The sequence below is a fragment of the Haliotis rufescens genome, unplaced genomic scaffold (assembly GCF_023055435.1).
Source record: "Haliotis rufescens isolate VD_foot unplaced genomic scaffold, xgHalRufe1.0.p SCAF_33, whole genome shotgun sequence".
Taxonomy (NCBI): Eukaryota; Metazoa; Mollusca; class Gastropoda; order Lepetellida; family Haliotidae; genus Haliotis; species Haliotis rufescens.
The window spans coordinates 1309911-1315910 of NW_025964035.1; the positions used below are offsets into that span (position 1 = coordinate 1309911).

General features: G+C 43.1%; 1 protein-coding gene across 4 annotated transcripts in view; it reads right to left on the reverse strand.

Annotated features, from left to right (window-relative positions):
• LOC124151630 (putative mediator of RNA polymerase II transcription subunit 26) overlaps positions 1 to 633 on the reverse strand; it is a 65343-nt gene extending 64710 nt beyond the window's left edge. For all 4 annotated transcript variants that reach the window (XM_048380869.1, XM_046524195.2, XM_046524194.2 and 1 more), the window contains exon 1: positions 464 to 633. The gene's annotated coding sequence lies outside the window, so the exon portion shown is untranslated. The remainder of the gene's footprint in view (positions 1 to 463) is intronic.
• Between the last annotated feature and the right edge of the window lie 5367 nt (positions 634 to 6000).

Consider the following 6000-nt stretch of genomic DNA (forward strand, 5'->3'; position numbering starts at 1 on the left):
TGTCTCAGTACAGTATTAAAACGGATATAAATAAGATGCGACTTAAACAAAATATGTCTGTCGTTCTGTCGGTATGTCCTAGTAACCATACACTCGTTAATATGTGAATTTAATAAAACATATACTTAAAAAATATATATATTAAACAGACACTCAGGTTCCAAAGCCTAAAGTCATCTCACGAACAGAACCGTAAATTATTAAGGTCAAGGTCGTGTATAGCGACAGGTGCGTCACGAATACCTCAATCCAGACCTACCTAAATGTACAACACATCGAAATATTATCAAGTTCAGATCGATTGTAAAAAGAACGGATATAATCTCCATTTATTCAAACCAGCTGTTATCTAGTCGACAGAATACAAATCGGCACATTCAACACGTTCTATTTTCAATGGCTTATCGACCGGAACTCGACCCGTAGCAGACGACACAACGCTAGCAAAAGATAGCTCACCTACCTGGACAAGATGGGATGTTCCAAGCTTGGTTTATCCGAAATGTGTTGCTAATTATCCAAGACGGGACGTAAGAAGTGAAGTTGGGTATTTAATTCGAGCGCACAAGCCGATCGTACACGGTGTTTACATGCACCCGCTCATTGAAGCGTTTGTTATGGTGTCGCTAGTGCGGGGATAATACCTCGTGACGTCATCTCCATGGCAATTACAACAACAAACTGCTCCCGCTGAACACCGCTTGTGTGAGACTTGCGTGTTAAGTGACATCAATATCACATGAGTTCAACGAGCGGATTTATCTTTAGAAATAAATATTTCGTAATATACATGCGATTTCATAAGAGTGCGAATAGTTTGGGGCTGATTGATAGTAACGTTGGTACCTATAAAAACTGTGTCAATGTTGGTTTTTGAAGGTGTTCCTAATAATAACGAAGTTGACAATCATATATTCTCTGCCTTGTGTCAATGTAATTATTGAATTATCAAACCGGTTTCTTTTTTATTCTTAGAAGGTTTAGGGTAGCCTTGTGGTGAAAGCGTTCGCCCGATCGTCACGCCGAAGACATGGGTTCGATTCCCTCCATGGGTACAATGCGTGAAGCCTATTTCTGGTGTCCCCCTCCGTGATATTGCTCGAATATTGCTATAAGCGGCACACAACCTTACTCATTCACTCACTCTTTATATATTCGCACGTTTGTTCGTTGATTTAATTTGTATTTTGTATGCAAGTGTGTGCGTGTGTTGCGTGCTTCCGTGCGTGTGTGCGTGGTGGGGTTTGGGGGGTGTTTATTAGATCATGCCAAACAAGCTATTCATCGCCATTTTATATCAAGACATTAATAAATTTATTATTTACATGGCGATTTATGTAAAGCTTTATTGAACTGTATTTATAACTATGTCGATACCTGACAGTTGAGTTATCATCATGCTCTAAGTACAGTATAATTGCCTGGTAATCGTGAGGTTTTATTTTGGCTCATGTTTTCGATTAGTTGAAATAGAACAGCTGTATTAAGGGAATTTCTAGACTTCAACAGTTTAAGGCATATTCACTATGCATGCTTAGCAAACAAATAGCGACTGCATGTCTGGGTCAGCATAACTGGGTTTGTCTTTGGTGAAGATTTAAACTTTCAACAAACAAAGATTCTTCTTGTTGTCTAGTCATTTAATGGTTGTGGTTGTCTCGACATTTAAAAGTTGTGGTTGTCTCGGCATTTTAAGGCTCTGGTTGTCTCGACATTTAAAGGTTGTTGTTGTCTCGACATTTTACGGTTATTGTTGTCTAGTCATTTTAAGGTGGTGGTTGTCTCGACATTTAAAGGTTGTGGTTGTCTCGGCATCTAAAGGTTGTTGTTGTCTCGACATTTAATGGTGGTTCTTGTAGTTGTTGTTGGTGGTGGTGTTGTCGGTTGTTGAACAACAAACAGAGCATACAGCAAAGTTTCGATGTAGTTTCTGACAGCGTTATCAAGCTAGAGGGACTACAACCAAGTTTGTTTGTTTGTTGTTTAACGCCGCACTCAGCAATATTCCAGCTACATGACGGCGGTCTGTAAATAATCGAGTCTGGACCAGACAATCCAGTGATTGACAGCATGAACATCGATCCACGCAATTTGGATCGATGACATGTATCAACCAAGTCAGCGAGCCTGACCACCCGATCCCGTTAGTCGCCTTTTACGACAAGCATAGTCGCTTTTTACGGCAAGTATGGGTTGCTGAAGACCTATTCTACCCCGGAATCTTCACGGGTCCCACAACCAAGTGAAGGGATGTATATAAACATGCTAAGTTGTGAAAAGCAGATTACATGAACAAAAACAGGTTATGGATAACAAGTAGAATACAGCAAATGGATGAAGGTGGATTACTGTCTGAATAACAAATAGCACACGTGTAATGAAGTCCACAGGTTATGAAGTCGGTTCAGTAAGGGTGGAATTTGAAAGGATTAAAAGGTAGCGACAAGCTGATTATACTAATATTGAAATAGTCTATTGCTTGATTAGATCTTAATAGGCAGAGAGAGATGTAATACCCTTGATCTCTGTGGATCAAAGGTTTGTGACGGCGGATTTCAATAGCTTCTTGTCGAGTTTTCAGTGAAGTCCTAAACTTTGGTTGGGAGGATTTGGACTCTGTCAAACTGAATTTGATGGCCAGGGAATTTTTGCTGGTGGTCTGAGAGGACTGATTTGCTGTCAGCGTTGGCTGTTGAAGTCTTATGTTCTTTGATGCTTGTACCTACTGGGCGGGAGGTTTCACCAATGATCGAAATCACCACAGTCGCAATTAATCTTATAGATCACACCTTGGGGGGTTGCTTGTTGGAGGGAGGGTCGCGGCCATTAGCTTGGAGGGTGGTACGAAGAGATGGTGAAGATGGTATCGATGCCTGCTTGGTGCTCAAGTAATCAGCTGAATTGATGAGAAGCCTTGCCAGTGTAGGGCAGGGGGATGCTGATCGGACGGATACTGGTCGACCCGTGAGGGTCCAGGGTAGAATAGGTCTTCAGCAACCCATGCTTGTCGTAAAAGGCGACTATGCTTGTCGTAAAAGGCGACTATGCTTGTCGTAAAAGGCGATAATGCTTGTCGTAAAAGGCGACTATGCTTGTCGTAAAAGGCGATAATGCTTGTCGTAAAAGGCGACCATGCTTGTCGTAAAAGGCGACTATGCTTGTCGTAAAAGGCGATTATGCTTGCCGTAAAAGGCGACTATGCTTGCCATAAAAGGCGACTATGCTTGTCGTAAAAGGCGATTATGCTTGTCGTAAAAGGCGACTATGCTTGTCGTAAAAGGCGACTATGCTTGTCGTAAAAGGCGACTATGCTTGTCGTAAAAGGCGACTATGCTTGCCATAAAAGGCGACTATGCTTGTCGTAAAAGGCGACTATGCTTGCCGTAAAAGGCGACTATGCTTGCCGTAAAAGGCGACTATGCTTGCCATAAAAGGCGACTATGCTTGTCGTAAAAGGCGATTATGCTTGTCGTAAAAGGCGACTATGCTTGTCGTAAAAGGCGACTATGCTTGCCATAAAAGGCGACTATGCTTGTCGTAAAAGGCGACTATGCTTGCCGTAAAAGGCGACTATGCTTGCCGTAAAAGGCGACTATGCTTGCCATAAAAGGCGACTATGCTTGTCGTAAAAGGCGATTATGCTTGTCGTAAAAGGCGACTATGCTTGTCGTAAAAGGCGACTATGCTTGCCATAAAAGGCGACTATGCTTGCCGTAAAAGGCGACTATGCTTGTCGTAAAAGGCGTAAATGCTTGTCGTAAAAGGCGACTATGGACTATGCTTGTCGTAAAAGGCGACTATGCTTGTCGTAAAAGGCGACTATGCTTGCGACTATAACGGGATCAGGTGGTCAGGCTCGCTGACATGGTTGATGCATGCCATCGTATCCCAATTGCGTGGATCGGTGCTCATGATGTCAATCACTTGATTGTCTTGTCCAGACTCGATTATTTACAGACCGCCGTCAAATAGCTGTAATATTGCTAAGTGCGATGGCGTCTGATGTAACACGTAACACAAGATCGATGCCATGCTGGGCATTTAGATTTCCATCAGTGACAACCACTTATGTCCTCTGTCGGCAACATATCCCTCCCTAAACCATCACACTGCTTCCACCAAACCGTAAATCTCCTGAATAAAACACACAATCACAGGTCGGAATCTCCGTGTTCTCTCGTCCATTCAGTCCCGCTGGAATTGCTCCCATCAGAAAATAACACACATTGTCAGTTACGACATTGCCAACGTCGAATTTGGAGCGACCAACGTCAACGCCGAAACCGATGCTGCCACGTCAATGTCATTCCTCTGAATGGTCGACAGGCACCGATACCATGCTCCGGAAGTCGGCGACGTGCGGTGTGACGAATGATGACACGTCCAAGAGCAGTATGTGCCGATGACGTCACAGTAACGAATCTGTGACGTAGGTGCAAGGTGCGGAGATAGCGGTCCTCAATGGCGGCTGTTACGCGGCGTCTTCCTCTTCATGGCATGACTCTAGTTCTGCCAGTCATCCTGCAACTTGGTGATCGTCGTTTTACTACAGTGCATGATTCTTGAAACGTACACGTAACTTGCCCCCAAGGACACTAATTACTTTCTCTCACTGGCTCTGTTAACAATCCCAATTGCGTGGATCGATGTTAATGTTGTCAATCACTGGATTGTCTGGTCCAGGCTCGATTACTTAGAGACCGCCGTCATATAGTCTCTCAAGCTTGATAACGCTGTTAGAATCTACATCGAAACTTTGCTGTATACTCTGTTTGTTGTTCTTTAACGCAGCACTCAGCAATATTCAAGCTATATGACGGTGGTCTGTAAATAATGGAGTCTGGACCAGACAATACAGTGATTGACATCACGTAGTAGGAATCGATTACATGCATCAACCAAGTCAGCAGTAAGACCATCCCGTTAGTCGCCTCTTACGATAAGCAAAGTCGCCCAATGTATCCCAATTATGTAGATCGATGCTTATGATATCAATCACTGGATTGTCTGGTCCAGACTTGATTGTTTACAGACCGCCGTCATATGGCTGGACTATTGCTGAGTGCGGCGTTAAACAACAAACAAACAAACAATTTTGACAGGACTACGATTAGCTAGATATGTGACTAAAGTTTGCCTTGAACCGCTGAGTAGGAGCGTTTTGCAGGACGTGATGTTCACATGGAGAGAGCTGCACGAGAAGGATTGTTTCCAGAATAGCTCCAGCGTCCCTAGCAGTGAGGTGCGGAGCCGCCATGTCTGGTGTCGATGGCCGAGGCGACTGTCTGTTTAATGGAGTGCTTGTATCGCGCTTAATGAAACAGAGGCATTGTCGAGAAAACAGCTTAGCGATGAAAAGATCTGTTGATTTGGCTAAATTAGCTGAATAAGTGTTACGCTGCATCCGTCGTGGGTTCAAATTCCGGATGCTGTCCGATTATGATCATTATGATTATGGTTGATGCATGTCATCGATCCAAATTGCGTGGATCGATGCTCATAATATCAATCACTGGATTGTCTGGTCCAGACTCGATTACTTACAGACCGCCGTCATATAGCTGGTATATTGCTGAGAGCAGCGTTAAAGGGCAAGTTCACACGGAAATGAACCAATTTTTCTTGTACTTTTTCCACATTAAAAGTGTTAATATAGAAGTGTCATAGACAAAAATATAAAAACATCATATTTAATTAACATATTTTTTGCATTAAAACGATTTATATTTTCACATTTACCAAGTGTTCTATTTCCATAACAAAAACACCATGGCTTATGCCCCTTGCAATATGACGTCATTGGTGCCAATTGATAAACATTATGACGTCATCATGCTTTGTTAGAGCCGCTTCACGTGGTGTAGGTACAGTTTTGTGATTCTAGCGTCTCAGATGCCAGCCAGAATTGTGTTATGCTGAGTCATCACTGCGCCGGAGTGTGTCGTAGACCATGTTGTTTTACCGCAAACTGGTCCTTGATATCTTTTGCGTTGAGAATAG